This window comes from Heterocephalus glaber, unplaced genomic scaffold (assembly GCF_053883595.1).
Source record: "Heterocephalus glaber isolate CG9 unplaced genomic scaffold, H.glaber_assembly_v1.0 deba00001067, whole genome shotgun sequence".
In the NCBI taxonomy this organism is placed as follows: Eukaryota; Metazoa; Chordata; class Mammalia; order Rodentia; family Bathyergidae; genus Heterocephalus; species Heterocephalus glaber.
Genome location: NW_028258187.1, coordinates 1316185 through 1332390, shown reverse-complemented (window position 1 = coordinate 1332390; position 16206 = coordinate 1316185). Strand labels below are relative to the sequence as shown.

The 16206-nt window shown below is 43.3% G+C and overlaps 1 protein-coding gene across 3 annotated transcripts in view; it reads left to right on the top strand.

Moving 5' to 3' along the window:
- Disp1 (dispatched RND transporter family member 1) overlaps nucleotides 1–16206 on the top strand; it is a 151619-nt gene that overhangs the window by 59849 nt on the left and 75564 nt on the right. Inside the window, exon 1 of one of the 3 annotated variants that reach the window (XM_021246470.2) lies at nucleotides 423–16194. The exons of the other annotated variants lie outside the window; for them this stretch is intronic. The gene's annotated coding sequence lies outside the window, so the exon portion shown is untranslated. Of the gene's footprint in view, nucleotides 1–422; nucleotides 16195–16206 lie in introns of those variants that run through there. 3 annotated transcript variants of the gene reach the window in all.

Here is a 16206-nt window from a genome sequence, read left to right as displayed (position 1 = left end):
GTGCTCTGGGCCTCCGCCACTGCACGAAATGCTGGGTGTGGGTTGCAGGACTGGGTGGACTTGCAAAATGCAGATGCCTCTGCCTGACTGTTGGCCGCTCCCTGGCTTCTCATACCGCTTGTCTCATTGGAGAGCATTTCTAGGAGCTGGTGCACTTGGTAAAACTTCTTGAGATATCCCAACCTGGCCCTACTTGAGTAAGATTTGATTTGTTTCCTTGTCCAGTTTGGGTTGCGAACAGAATCACGGAAAGAGTTGTTTGTGAACCGAGGTGCCACTGTATTTCTTGTTCACGTCTAAGCCAGTACCAGTGTGCCTGTCGTGCGAACCACAGCCGCGTGCTCGCTGCATGGATGTGGACGAGAAGGGGCAAATCTGTGCATCCGTTGTTGACAAAGCCTTTTCTTCGCTTCTTTTTTTAGGGCTGAGGATCAAATCCAGGGCCAGCGTTCCACCACTGAGCTACCCCCTCAGCCCAGCAAAACATCTTTTAAAAGGTTGAAACTTTTATGTTTCATATGTTGAACAAGCCAATCCTAAGAAAGAAAAGATGTTTTAAAGTAAAATTTCCTTTAATATCTTTCTTGGATGACAAGTTGTATCTTCAGTAGATTTATTTTTTAGAGCCAAGGTAGTGCTGAAAGGGGGCAGTATAAAAAGTCTGAAATTGGACGGTCCAAAATAATAGGAGCTGCTATTTTAAATTTTGAGTTTTCCAGTGATTTTTATCAGAATATTTTTGATAGATAACCAGTTAGCATGCAGACAGTCCCTATTTTCTCTAACAAAATTAGAATGACTAAATTTTCCTAAAAATCAACAATGTGATTTTTATCAGACCTATTTAAAAATTTTGGTGTATGTTATTTTAGTGACTGTCTTGAATTGCTGGTTATGACTCGTGTTTGTAGTTTCTTTTTTTAACTATTGAGAAAGGCTTTTATGAAGTTTTTAATGATTTTTTTGTTTTAATTTTGAAAATAAACTTTTAAAAAAGTAAACACATTTACTTTAAAAAACAAAGGACACCCCCCCAATCATTTGGGTGGTGTCTGTTTTATATCTCCAGTTGTAGCCTATTTTGGGAAAAGGTGTTCGGATCCTTTTGAGATCAAGAAATTTTAAGTTGAAAATGAAAGAAGGGAAAGCCCTCAAAACTTAAGCAAGCTTGTATTAAATAAATGGTATTGAATCCTTTGAAAGCCAGGCTTTGTCTGGTGTCCAGTCCCCTTTGTAGTTTGTCTGTTGAGCTGATTGGTGACAGGTGAATCTATTTTTTTCACAGTAAGTGCTTTTCTGCCATTTCTAAGACTTGTTTAGAAGGACCTCTTTCAAGAGATTTTCTGATTGTGGGTACAGTGGCACTTGGGATAGTATCTTCTGGCTTTTGTGATACTGTTTTTCTTCCAAAAAAATTTTTCATTGGCTTATCATTGTTCTGATGTGGCTGTTTTACCCATAGTCAGAGAATATTATTACAGCTGCATGAACTATTATACTTCAAGGCAAAAGCTATAAGAAACAGAAAAGGAAATATCCATTATGAGACATAGAATAATGGATAAAAATAATTTTTAAAAAATTTTAAAGTTGAAGGGGCTGGGGATTTAGCTCAGTGATTCTGCCACCTGCCTTGCAAGCACAAGGTCCCAAGTTCAGTCCCCGTACCAAAAAACAATTTAAAGTTGCTAGCATTACTTCTGCAATATAGAATGCTCAAAGGAAGACACTTTTGATTTTATTATCTTAAAAAACTTTCAATCCTTTTCCATTTGAGAGCAGAGACCTTAACCAAAAAAGTAAAGTTTTAATCATTTTGAGGTCACTCATAGCTGAGAACTATGCTCTCAATCTGTTTTGTTGACATATGTTCCTAAATATTAAATATTGACTGGAAAGCAAAAGTAAACGGATGAATAGCATATAATTACTGAAAAAGACTTCCTTTAGCATGGGGATTTTTAAAAGCTCCAGTCTTTTCAGTGTTTTTTTTTCCCTAAGATGATAAACTTCTTTATAATGAAATACCTGCCATTATTAAATAAGCTCATTTGTTCATTCAACAGGTACCATATAATTATTGTTTTCTGTATACCTAGCTTCCTATGTGTTAAGCAGTGAGTATGAAATTAATAGTGAACAAAACAGTTGTGGGTTCATTTGGTAGATAATTAGTAAGCACCCAAGGCTCACGCTCTGTGGTTCGAGAAACAAGCACCGAATAAAGTACTCAATGATAAGGTCACCTCAGATGCAGATCAGTGCTTCAGACCGGAAGACGGGGAGAACTGACTGAGTATCTGGGCTGATCTTTACAGACTGGCGGGGGATAGATACTAGTAATTAATCCCACTTAGATAAGTATGATAAATGCCATTAAGGAAAAGCAAAGTGCACTGTGATCGCATATAAATGGATTTGTTTGGGGGAGTCAGGGAGACTTCCTGGAAGAAATGGCATTGAGCTAAGATCTGAACTCTGACTCTGGTTGGTTTGCTGGGGCTGCTAGCACACATGTGGCAAGCTGAGAGGTACAAACAGCCTGCAGGATTGCTTCTCAGTTTCGGGGCTAGGAGTCTAGAGGTGTCCGCAAGGCCGGCCCCTTCAGAAAGCTCGAGTGGCTCTGGCTTGTTCACCTGCTGTTCACAGTGAGTCCTCCCTGAGTGGACATCTGTACCTGGATGCCCTTTTTTCACAGGGACCCAGCCATCTTGGGTGAACGCCTTTGAACTCACACGAACCAGTTACATCCACAACAACCCTTATTTCCAAATGAGGCTGTGTTCTGAGGTCCTGGGGTCTCGCACTTTGTCCCTGTATGAATTAGTCAAGGGGATGTTCAGCCCACGATGCTGAGACTTAGCCGAGTGAAAAGAGGGCATGCAGGATGCCGAGCACAGCGTGTGTGGAGGCCTTGGGTCAGAAGGCAACAAGGGGTGTGTAAGAGGCAAAGCGTCCGTGAAGCAGGTGAGTCCAGAGGCGCTGTGAAGGCAGAGTGGGCGGATGGGGACTCTGGCCTGCAACTGTGGAGTGAGGGGAAGAGGCATCCAAGACAGCTTCTGGCTGCAGCTGAGCCTATGTGGCCTTGAGTCCACGTACTTGTGCCATTTCCAAGTAAAGGTGTCCACGAGGCAGGTAGAAATTCTTACTGCAGGTAAGAGAGAGGTTGAGGCTAGAAGTGAGGGTTTGTGAGTCAGTGGTGTTCTAGGTCAGAGTTACCTGGAACTAGGAAGAGTGTCTTCAGATAAGAGGGCCGGGCTGAGGAGCCTTGAGACCCGAACAAAAAGCCAGCAGAAAGTCTAGAGGGTGTGAAAACTGCGGTTAGGAGCGGGTGGGCGCAAGGGGGCGGCAGCAGGCTCTGAGAGAGTGGTGCTGGGGCGGCAAGAGATGCCATTTGCCCTGGGGCCGTGCGTGAGTGCGAACGGCACCTAGGACGGGAGAGGGGCTGCCACTTCCTGTTCCAGTTCCATGTGCTGAGGAGGAAGTGGAAGGAGGAAGTGCACGTCCCTGTGTAGGATCCACCGGGAAGGGGCTGGGGAGGCAGAGGCTGACCAGTGGAGGTCCAGGAAGAGCCCAGGGAGGGAAGTCCCAGCGGCTGGCGAAAGAGGGCGCGAAGGCTCAGGTTAGGGTGTCTGATAGAAGCGTTCCTTCACAGTTTTATTTTTGCCATATCCCAAATGCTGGAAAACACTGTGGAGAAGTCAGGAAATCGAGGGGAATGCATTTGAGCTCTTCGGGTTTACTGTCAAGAGAGAGGCTCGCGATCTGAAGGAGCCCACTGGCAGCGAGTGGAAAGCAGGCGTGGGTGTGAGCCGCGGGCGGTGGAGGCTGGGGCTTGACTCTGGGAGCTGGAGAGGCTGTGAGGACAGGTCACGCGCCCTGTGGTGTCGCGAGTGGCTGCCAGGCTGCCAGCCCTGTCTGCTGCGACGGTGAGCCACTCCGAGAGATTCACACTGCCAGGCTTGTCTGAGTCCAGGGAAGGTGTTCTGAGAAGTAAGCTCATCAGCAGAGTAAATTCTGAACTGAGTATCTAGGGCCACCTCCCAGGCTACCTGGAGGCGCGGCATTTTAATACTGTACCCAGTGAGACTCCCGAGGGTTTCTGGGCTTGGTTTGCTTCAGGCCGCAATTGTTTGTAAATGAGATGTGTGAGGTACTTGTTCCAGTTCCCACAGTGAGTGTGGTCATTATGCACTGCACACTTGTACCAGTAAAACTAACACGGCAGACGCAAGCAAGGACAGAAAGGCGCCAGTGGAGCACTCGAGCATAGGGGAGAAAGTGAGTGTAGTCTGGATCAGCAAGCCCCAAACCAGGGCAAGCATACAGAATGCTTTCACTGTTAAAAAATTACCTTAAATGCAGCAAAATGTATCCTAATCTCCACCTCGGAGATTACATCCACATCTGTGCAAAACAAAAGAAAGTTTTCTGTGTGTGAGGTGTTTGTCATGACACAAGAGTCAAGTCTCTCAGAGATAGCAGTTTAATATTTTGTGTTTTAAATTCTCATTTAGCCGGGCATGGTGGTGCACACCTGTAATCCCAACACTCAGGAGGCTGAGGCAGGAGGATCGCTGCGAGTTTGAGGCCAGCAGACTCTGTCTCCAAAAAAAATCTCGTTTTAAAAAATATCAAATCTTTGTGCTATCTTTCATTTTAAAATAATTTCTATTTGACCTGTTAATGTTCACTTTTATTAATGTTTTATGTTATTCAATCTATATTAGGTACAGATTTTTAAATATTATTAATATGTATAATCTTATCCCAGCATAATATATTGGTTGATAATAATAATAATAATAATAATGAAAAACTGTGCCTTTATTAAATCGTTTGTGTTAGAGAAAACCCTTGAAACTTTTTGTACAGCTTTATTGTGGAAAAAGTATTCACTGTATATAACAGTTACTATTGTTCATTACTTTAAACACATAAATGAGCCTATGAAAAGTACAGAATAGCATGATACTAAGAATTTTTGCTAAGGAGCAAACACCGCCTAAGAGAGAATAGGAGGAGCACACAGGGAGAGCGGTAGCATCTGAGTGAGGAATGTCTTTTATTCTTCTTTCCTGGGAAGGACCTGAGGGTGAGTGGGGAAGTAGACGAATTGTAAAATCTGGAAGAGTCTCAGTTTCCTTCCTGAGAAGGTGAAGCTTACACCTCCTCATTGTGGTGGATCGGTGGCTGTGGTGTGGCCCTCGGACCTGGAGGCAGCACCCGGGTAGAGGCTTGTTAGGGACCCTGGGTAGGACCAGGCTCTGAGGTGCATTTTTACCACTGTGTCCATTCCTGTTAGTTCACTGAGTAGCAGTCAACTTAGAAAACTTATTCAATGCCTTTTACCGTTACTATGGCTTATATTCATTGTTATAAGAAAAACATTATTTTTGAAGAATAATGAAATGCAAACTGCTCTTAGTTTTCTCAATCTGTAAATTCTTGTTCCTTTGTGAACATGTGGATATTGGGAATATATCAGCATATATCAGCTGTAGTTTCTACTCCTTCCACAATGACAGAGGAAATAATGTAAATTTTACTTCTTTAAAAGAATACAAACAATAAACAAATAGATCAATGGAATTTGAATAGAAAAGTCCAGAAAGGCCACATATGTGGCCAGTTGATTTTTCAACAAAGGCGCCAAGAAATTAAAAAAGAAAGATCAGTCCTTTCAGCATATGACAGGTTAACTGGATCTCTTTTAGGGGAGGGAGGAAGAATCTTGATCTTCATCTCATAGCAAATATAAAAATGATTTAAACATAGGTCATGGACCTAAATGCTATAAAACCTAAAACTATAAAACTTTTAGGGGAAAAATCTTTGTGACCCAAAGGTGTACAAAAATTTCTTAGTATAAAAATAGCATTCTTCATATGACATAATATTAAAAATGTTTTGATAGATTGGATTTTATCACAGTTATACATCTCTGCTCCACAAATGATATCATTTAAGAATAAAAAAGCAATGGGCCAGGGATTTAGCTCAGTGGTTCTGGTGCCTGCCTCGCAAGCGCAAGGTCCCGGGGTCGATCCCTAGTACCAAAAATAAAAAAATTAAAAAATAAAATAAAAGAATAAAAAAACAAGACACAAAGTAGAATGTTTGTAACAGTGTCTGGCAAAGGGGCTGAACCTAGAGTATTCAAAGAACTCAGAGCACACATAAGACATACAACTTAAACAAAACAAAAAACAGCAAAGACTTGAAAAGATACTTTACTAAGAAAGACACACACTGGCCAGTAAGCACCTGGAGAGATGACCATCATCGCTAATCATCAGGGAAATTGTTTAAAACCTAAGATACCAACCTCCAGAATAGTTAAATTACAAAGTTTGAGACTACCAAGCATTGGAGAGAATGTAGAGCAGGTATAAATGGCAGACTCCGTTGGAAAACTGGTCATCAATTTCTTAGTACTGTAAGCATGCACATGCCTTAGGACCCAGAAATTTCATACCTGTGTGGTTACTCAAGAGAAATGAACATTGGCCCACAAAGACTTACATACGAATGTTCATGTCATGTTCTTAGCCCCAAACAGAACTTGAAATGTCCACTAGTAGGAGGGGGTGGCTAAACAAATTGTGATATAGTCTGTCAACGAATACTCCCCTGCAATAGACACGAACACAGCACACACCACAGTGTAGATGAATCTCAGATGAAAGCACATGCCACATGATTATGTGATTCCATTTTGTGAGGCATCGGAAAGGAAGAACTATTCTAGTGATCCCGTCAGTGGCTGCCTGGGTGGGATGCAGTGTAGAGACAGACCTCCGGGCGGGGACCGGCCTTCCCACAGGATGGAAGTCCATCATAACTTCACAAGGGCCATGGTTACAGATTCATCCATTTGCATGTCAACACTCAGTAACCTGCATGCTTAATTCACACATTTTATCACGTGAAAATTATGCCTCAATAAAGTCATTTAAAAATAACGGGTCTGAGGCTATGCTTTAGTGGGAGAGCACACTTACAGTGTGGGAGTGAAAAAGAGAACGGGATGAAACTGTTTTTAAAAAATCACAAGTAAGCACGTAGTTTTGTATGTTTTAGTAAAAGCATTGCCCTTAAATTTGTGGGACGTTGCCCCATGTTTCTAGGGTGTTTTATTAAAACCTTCTAGAAGGCAGTTTGGCAAACTTGTCATGAAAAGTTTCATTTTGCATCCAATAGTTCTGGTTAAATCCAGAAATAATGAGTTAGGCTCGGTCCCCTCAGGGGAACATTTCTTATCTTCTACAGCTTCCACTTTCTTTTGACTGTTTATATTTTAAAATATATGCCAGTTTTCTCCTGTTCACTTTTTTGCATTCACAGTGCTGCAGTCTTTGGTGTTTTAGTTAGGTTCACCTGTGCCTTTAGCAGGTGCACACCCACTTTGGATTTGCGTTCAGGAAGACCTTTCCTGTCTGCTCTCAATCCTAAGAATGCTGCACCTCCAGGCTTCGCAAGAAGGACTACACTCGTACTGTCACCTTCCCCTCCTGCTTTGTGTCTGGATGCCCCGTGGAGGAACCGTTGGCATGAGATTCACTGGCCAGGTACTCTGAAGAAAAACGTAAACTTTTTACTAAATCCCCTGACTTGGAAAGTTTTGGTCAGTTTCTCAGGGTTACACCTTGTTCTATATAGAAGAAATTTTACTGCTTGGTATAAACATTATTTTCAATGGTTGGGAAAATTGTGGGCGTAGAGCCCTAACTTTATGTTCATGGAAGAGCCAAAGCGAAATCTCATCTTCAGTGTGCCCGGTGGGCGTGAGCCCTGTGTGGCGCTTCTTGGTGTGTGGGAGTGAGAGGGTCTATCTGGACGCCAGGGTCAGAGACGCCAGGCCTGTGCTCAGGGACGTTGGGCTCTTGCTGTCTGCTTCCTTGTGTGCCTGTGGCCCTCGGGTCTCCTGCAGACCCCCTTATGGGGAGACTGCACGCTCACTCTTCACGCCAGGAAGGGGAGCCACTAGGCGCTGGGCGAGAGCTGGAAACATTGCGGACATATTTTGAAATCATTCAGAAATTAAAAGTTATTTTGGTACCTGCCAATGTGAGGTTTTAAACCTTTTGTATTTTCAAAACTAAAAAATATTCCCTAGGTTTCATGTCAATGACTTGTTAGATAGAATATGTATTTGTGTGTACCCCCTAAGCCTCTGTGCTCAGCCTTTGGTCCAGTACCGTGACGTGTCTTTACTAAGACCTTCTGGGACCAAAGATGTTATTTGCTTCAATATTGTTTTATATATATAATTTATATTTAACACAATTATAGACTTTTGCAGTATTGCTTAGCATGTTATCATTCATGATATTCAAAAGTGGCTAAAAGTTCATTTCCTCTTAATATGATACTGTATATAAAATCTAGAAAGCGTAATTTAGTTTATTAAGATACTTGTTTTAACTGAGTGATTTCTACTCATATGATTATATTATTGGAATATTTTACTTTTTAAAACAATACTTTGTTACTAGAAAAACAATCTACTCATGCTACAAGTGCATTGCTGATAAATGTACATTCAATAATTTGAGAGGCCTTTTGCTGATATTTATTGTTGATATATCTAAAATTAAAAAAGCATTAAGTAGCTGCAATATACTTATTTAAGAACAAAGTGGAACGTAAAAATATACTAAATATTCTGCAGAGGTTAATACTGCTTTTTATTATTTATTTATTTATTTACTTACTTACTTACTTACTTACTTGAGGCAGAGTCTTGCTCTGTAGTTCAACTATCCTTGAGCTCACTGTGTAGACCAGGCTGGCCCCGAACTTGTGGCAATCCTACTGCCTCAGCCTCCCGAGTGCTGGATTACAGGCATGTACCACCACGTCTGGCTAACTTTACATTTTATAAATAGTTAAATAATTGAAGAAAGATTTCTTCCTTTAAATTTTAGTTCTAAGTTAGACTGGTCTGAAATGCGTATTAGTAATGCTTGGAATAGAGCAGAGGAGTGAGTCCTGGTAAATATGTTCATGCAGCTGTGTGGTGAGGTCAGTCATTGCAGAGTACATGTACAGAATCAGGAATGAGCCACATTTCAAGCAACCCTTAAGATTGTCTTAGAAATAGGTAATTAAATAACTTCACTTTTCAAATGCAGACCAAGTAACAATACAGAGCATCACTGTAGCTGCCCTCCTAAATGAAGGCATAAACGTGATCATAAATATATGTTGACTAATTTCTGAGAGAATTCAGACTCCTTGTAGGGCTATTTCTTATTTATAATTTATATTTTCATTGCAAATAATACCTACTCTTTTAGTACCAAACTGGGCCTCCATTAAACTTTATTGCACTTACATGGACTCTTCTGTCATGCTTTAATAAAATTATAAAACTGACTTGATTTGATCTCTGTTAAAGTGTCCTTTATCATTAGTAAATTTCACTTATTCCATGGAGTTATTAATCTTGGGTAACTTGCATGACTTCATTCAAACTTGCAGTAGAATATAAATAAACAGTATTTTAAAATTAAGCATGAGTAAAGCAAATTTTAAAATATAGTACTTCGAGGATGTAAAAAAATTTTGATTCAAAAGTGAGTGAAATGTTAGCATTAACTGTGCATGCTGTGGTGTTGTCTATAAAAATGCTTTACTTGAGAAATGTGGCACACTGGTGGCTCCATCCTTCTCCTGCACTTTTAGGCACTTGTGTGTATTGTGTACACTATTAAACTCCAGGAATGCCAAGACATTAGCCTGTTTTCTGCTCTCAAATATTGCAGTTGTCTTCTAACTGGAGACAATATTGAGCATCAACTTTGTGATTACCACTAGTTACTTAAAAAGACAATCTACATGAGAAGACACTACAAATGTACATATAAGTAGTAGCACCTTTATTACACTTTCAAGTCTTTAGAGCTCTCTGAAACAGATACCAGTTTTAGAGGTCCAGGAAAGAGAATATAGTAGACTTGATACATTTCCATTTCCACTTCTGGGAAAAACCAGGGTAGTGTGCTTTGGGGGTCAGTATCTTTCACTTGTTTAAACAGCATAATTTGTAAGATGGGTATAATAGAGTTGTGGGTATTTGGAATTGGTTTCAGGCAAATTTGGAAGGTTGACCTTAGTCTTTTTCATAGCCCTTCACACAATAACTAATACGTAACAGGTACAGCACTTTAGAAATACTTACTAAATGAATGAACAAATGAATTGGGGTTGATAAAGTAGTCATCACTGGTCTGCAGGGAAGGAAAGCCTTGCAGCAGGGGAGACTGCAGCTGGACTGTGGTGGAGGTGAGAACGTGAGGGTGTCCTGGGTGGGCCAGGAGGTGATGCAGAGATGAGAGGGCTTCCCTGCCACACTTGGCGATGGAGAGCCCAAGGTCACTGCAGGGACGTCTGGTCTGAGGAGAATTAATTTGATTAATCCACAGAATGCAAGAAAGGTAGGAGGAAGCTGGACTCTGGTGGTTCTCGAAGTGCGGTCCCCCAGCTAGTGCCTGGAGGCTTCATCTGAGCCTTGTCAGAGATGCGAACCAAAACCAGCGAGTCAGAAGTTCTGGGGCTGGGGAGGGTGAGGGCCCAGCAGGCTGTGTGCGGGGCTCCTGGGGCCGCTGCTGACCTCGACCCACGACCCATGACCCACACCGGGCTCACAGGAGGGCCCAGCACTGGAGGAGGGGATGGGTGACAGCCGCAGTGGTGAGGGGAGGGACTCGGCTGAGACGGCTTCTGGCTGTGGTGAGCAGCTCAGCGAGGTGATGATGCAGAAGTTGTGCAGGATGACCTTAAAGAAAGAGAGGTCTGTATTTCAATGGGATGACCTCAGGCTTTCAGCTGTGTGCATAAACTCACTTTTGTCAGATACGCAGAATAACTGGAGATTTATTTGAGAAAGTACAGCCCAGTTTATTTTGTTACAGTAGGAACAAAGCCAGCTCAAGCCCGAGCAAGTACACTTTTCATCGATGGGTTGGTTGCCCCAGAAGGTAAAGTGGTAGATCAGAGAGGTTGTGTGATGGATCGATAATTAAAGGCAATTGGATGTTCTTAAGCATTGTTTTTATTGAAATTCATAATAAATTTGTTTTCTCTATACCATGAATATTTCAATACTAAATAACCACAAAGGAAGTCAGGAAATGATGAGTTATTCCTGTATTTAGTGATTCACACCTCTTAGCTCATTGGTTTTCTTAAAATTATAACTGTTTCCACTGTGAGTGGGAATGCACATTAATATAGAGCCACTGTGGAAATTAGCGTGAAGGTGCCTCAGAAAATTAAAAGTAGATCTACCCTATGATCTAACTGTGCCATTCTTTGGTATATACCCTAAGGAATGAAAGTCAGACTACTGTAGAGGTATTTGGTTATCCATGTTCATTGCTGCACAGTTGACAACGGGCAAATCAGGGAATCAGTCTAGGGGCCACCAGTGGGTGCATGGATAAAGAAAATGGATCCATATAGACAAAGAAGTATTACTCAACCATCAAAAAGAAAAAATTATCATTTGCAGGAAAATGGATAGAACTGGAGATCATCATGTGAAGCAAAATAAGCCAGACTCAAAAAGATGAATAGCACATGTTTTTCCTCCAACAGAGTGGTGGCAAACCTATTGTGTGCATACCACAGTGAGTTGCTGTCATTGAAAGCTCTAAAAGGTTTGTCATCACTCCCCTAATACATAAGATTAGGGGAAAGAAAGATGTTGTAAAAGTAGAAAGGAAACTATTAAACAAGAGGAAGGAATAAGGCAATATCTTTTGATGGATATGACAAAAATATGTTCTATGCATGTGTGGAAATGCCATACTGAAACCCAATATTCTATAAAATATGCACTAATAAAAATTTACTGAAGAAATCATAACTGCTTTAGACTCATTAATTACTCTCAGGATATTATTATACTTATGTAGCAGTATCTCTGTGTTTAATCAAAATCTCCATGCCATCAGATTGTTATGAATATGCTAGTTCTTTTGTGACTCAGGGTTCTGGTGGCATGTTTCTCTGTGTGCATGTTTTCCTGCGCTTCCCCATAAATGCCACCTACGAAGGACCTGCCCTGGGCTGTCGGGATATGAGAGAGGATGAACATCTCCGAGGACCAGGAAATAATCAAGAAATGGTGCCTGGGGGAGCATGCCACGCTTCTGGCTGACGCAGTCACCCGGTTCCTCAGCACCTTCACAGGACAAGGGGACAGGCCAGCTCCCTGCCTGAAGATTGAGGAGAGCCCTTGCCTGCGGCCACACCCACCCTCACAGAGGCCCCCAGTTGTGGGTGGGCTGGATGTGAGCTAAGGGAGAAACAGGATAAGAACTGTTCAGTGACCAGAAACTTAAGTGGTCTGCTGGCTCTGTAATATCCCTAATATCACCTTACGAAACTAATATTCAAGAGCAGAGCAAAATGGAGACATTTCCAAACATAAAATTACCCATCACTTAACCTCTGCAGCGGAAATCTAGAAGATGAACTCAATGAGAAAAGCTGTCCCAGAAGGAAGATGGGGCAGTTAGAAAACAGTGCTGAAACTGTCTAAACATCTCAGCTACGGTAGCCATTTCTTGTCCTGGAGAATATGTAAACACGGTATTTGACATTGTCACAGATGGGAATTGTACGTGGGCTAGATTCATGGGCAAATACAATAGAAGCTTTCTGTAGACAGCAGCCCTAGCAAGGACGGCACGCCGGCTGCCCACAGACAGAGTCCCCTTCGGGCAGCAGCACGTCCCATCCTGCTTCTCCACGAGTCCCGCTTCTGTGTCTCGGAGTGGACGGTTTGCTCTCTTGCTTTCTTTTTCCTTCTTATCACCTGACAGTGCAGCTGCCTGCTTGTCTGCCAGCAGATGACTACTTCGGAGACCAGTTAGTCCTGCCTCAGTTAGACACCGGACTCCAAGCCAGACGGCTGGGGTTCAGATCTGCCCTGAGCAGAGGCTCAGCCTGCTAGCTGCCCGCCTGGACACTGTGATATTACTTTAGTTCAGCTACAGAACTGTACGCTCTGAAGACACTGCACAGGTCCAGCCACGCCTAGGGCCTTGTTAGGTCCTGAAGAGAGAATGGGCTCTGAGCTGGAGTCGCCCGCAAAGCGAGAAGCAAGGCCTGTGGGAGCAGCACTCCCCGCCTCACCAGAGGCTGTGCCTGCACGTCCTGTGCGCGCCAGCGCTCAGCACTCCTGGGGTGACTTGGCCAGGCGTGGGAGTGTCTGGAGGATGCTGACTGGGCCTCAGGCACTGCAACCCCTTGGAACCTTCTGCAAGGTGGTATGGCATCCACAGGCAAGGGGATGGAATGTGTCTAGCTGGCCTTTCTCTAAGCATGTTCACGTAATCTCTCCAAAGTAACAACACTTGTCTTTAAAAGAAGCTGAAAGTAATTGCTAATTTTCTCCCCGTCTTTCCCTCCCTCCTCCCTTTTTCTTTTCTTTTTGTAAAATGCTACCTTCTCAACATGTGTTTTCTTTCCTTTAGATGACTCGAAAGGCTTCATCTCTGTGTCACATTGGCACTGTTTAAAACCTTTCTCACTTCGTCCCTCACTTTTCAATCCTCGGACTGGATAAAGGCTGACCATGTTAGTGTAAACTGATGTGGTGTCAGAGAGGCTGCTGTGGACCAGCCTCTGTGGCTAGGAGATGCATGTATCTTTGCATCAGATCAATTTGGGGGAGTCCCAGGCCAGAGAAGGGCTGGGGATGCTCCAGGACCTTTGCATGGAAGGATTGTTTTCATGAGGAGGGAGGTGATAGAAGGACTGGCTGCGTGATGCCCGCAGCCAGCACCCCTGTGACCTCTGTCCCCAGGCCAGCGCAGCCTAATTCTTGTCTGCTATTCCCAGCAGTTCCCAATTTTTCTTAAGCTCTAACAAATTTGCTTTGCTATAATTAAAATGGATGCTCAGGAGTTATTTTTAGAAACTGGGGGGCATAGCTTGTGGGAGTTTGTGTTTACCAGTCAGGTGAGGCCCAGTGTTCGATCCCTAGCATCGCACACATGCACACACACGGTGGAGCTTCCAGAACCACAGAGCCAGGTGTATTTGTCACCTGCCCGCTGCCCGCTGCCCACTCCGGGGCTGCTGCTTGCCTGCATGCCATTACTTCCTTCTCGTCATTTTCTCTCTGCTCCTCAGCTCCTAGTGTTGTCCTGTGTTGAACTCTTTTAAGAAGTTAATTATGTGGGACTGACTCATGGATCAGTCAGTGTTTCTTTTAACTTTAATTTATTTTCAGGGTGTATTAGACAGAAAAACAAAAGCCAGTCACAGCGTGTTCTTCAGCCTCACCCAGCCTCTGTGGACCTTCCTGGTTACTTGTGGTTCCCGTAGGAGCTGGGGCTGGGCCGAGCCGGTGCCGGGATGTGGGCGCCCCTCACAAGCATCTTTCACTTTCCTTTTCTCTGTTTCCCTCCTTATACTGCTTAGCACTTAATCTTCTAAAACGTCTCAAGATACCAGCACTGACCCACCAGGAAAGGAGTGGGTTGAGGAGTGCTCCAGGAGGGCGGCTCAGCGAGGCTCTGGGTCCAGTCACCCCCGCTGCAGGGATAAAGTAAAGGAATCTCTAATTAGTATTTATATTGGAATAACTTGTATAAAATTTGAGGTTGAGGTCCTCCTTGTTGCTGTACAGTTTCTGATTCACACTTCCTGTTTGAGGCACTTCAGATCCAAGTGGTGATAACGTGCTTTATCCCCACATTTGTACCTGAGCATGAGAATACCTTTTCTCCTCAGACATATTCTAAACCAGAAAGGGGGTGAGGCTGGCTCCTGTCACCCACACTGTTACGTGTTTTTCTTACTCGAGCTTGTGTGAAGCTTGGAAACTCTTCAAGTAGTTTAGAATTCCTTGTCCCTCTGTTTGAAGCTAGTCTTGATCAAAAGGACCAAGATTTAAGCTTTTAAAAGGAACTTCTGAAAAATAATAGCCCTTTTAGGGAGAGTTGTACAAATATTCAGTTGAACTTTTCAAAACTATTACCAGGATCCAGAAATAAACATGTATTACTACATAAAGATTTAATTACTTTGAAAATATATTACACCCAAAGGATAGTCATTTTATGGTTTGTAGCTGGAACTGAAAATTGTTTTTCTCTTGTGACCTGGTGTCGCTCCGTGATTTATCTGGGTTGCAGATTTCTCTGGAGCAGCTCGTGGGGCTTTGCCTTCAGCAAGATGGCACAGGTTCCAGGACCAGGTTTCCTGTTTCATTCTTCGCACCCACCTTGCTTAGCCTCTTGGAATGGGTGCCAGTGTGTCACTGTGACAACAGATGTGACAAACACTGTCTGTCATGAGTATCCGGCCACCCCACTAGGGAATGCGATGGGAGGTCCCGTACAGCAGTCTTCAGCAGTGTATGAAGGTGTCGGGCAGTTTAGATCGTAGTAACAGGCTGGGTTCAGCTCAGTGTCCTGAAGGCTTGGGTCAGTGAGCCTGTGTCCACAGCAGCTGCAGGTAGTCCAGAGGCCGCATATTAAAGGCTTGGTCCTGGCTTGGTGCTGCTGGGAGGCGATGGACTCTTGAAGAGGTGGGACCTAGCAGGGATCTTAGGTCATTGGAGGTGTTGTGGTTTAGATCTAAAGGTGCCTGTGTTCAGGGGTGGGGCTTTTAGAAGGCAAATGGATCCAGCAAGCTCTAACTTCCATCTGTGGGTTAATCCATGGATGAGATCACAGTTTGATGACACTTTTGTGGGGCTGGCCTAGTTGAAGGGAGTGGATCGTGGCCTTGGGGACTGTATCTGGTCCCCACCCCTTCCTTCCTGTCTCTTTTGCTCCCTCTCTGCTTCTTGACCACCATGAGGTGAGCAGCTTTCTTCTACTCTGCAACCATGGACTGAAACCTCTGAAACCATGAGCCAAAGTAAATCTTTCCTTCTTTAGGTTATTTATGTCAGTTATTTTGTCACCGTGATGATCAGCTAACTAACAGAGTGTCACCCCTTTCTCTTTTGCTCTCTGACCATGAGGTGAGCAGCCCCACTATGATGTGCTGAACTGGAACAGTCAGGAGCTGGAACTACTGGGTTGTGAACTAAAATCAGAGGTTTCTCTTTGTAAATGGATTCCCTCAAGTATTGATGGAAAGCGGACGAACACAGTGCCCATCACTGCAAACATAATCAGAGATTGGGAAATGCAATGTTAACAAAAGTTAGACATCTTTGATGTAAGTAAAAAG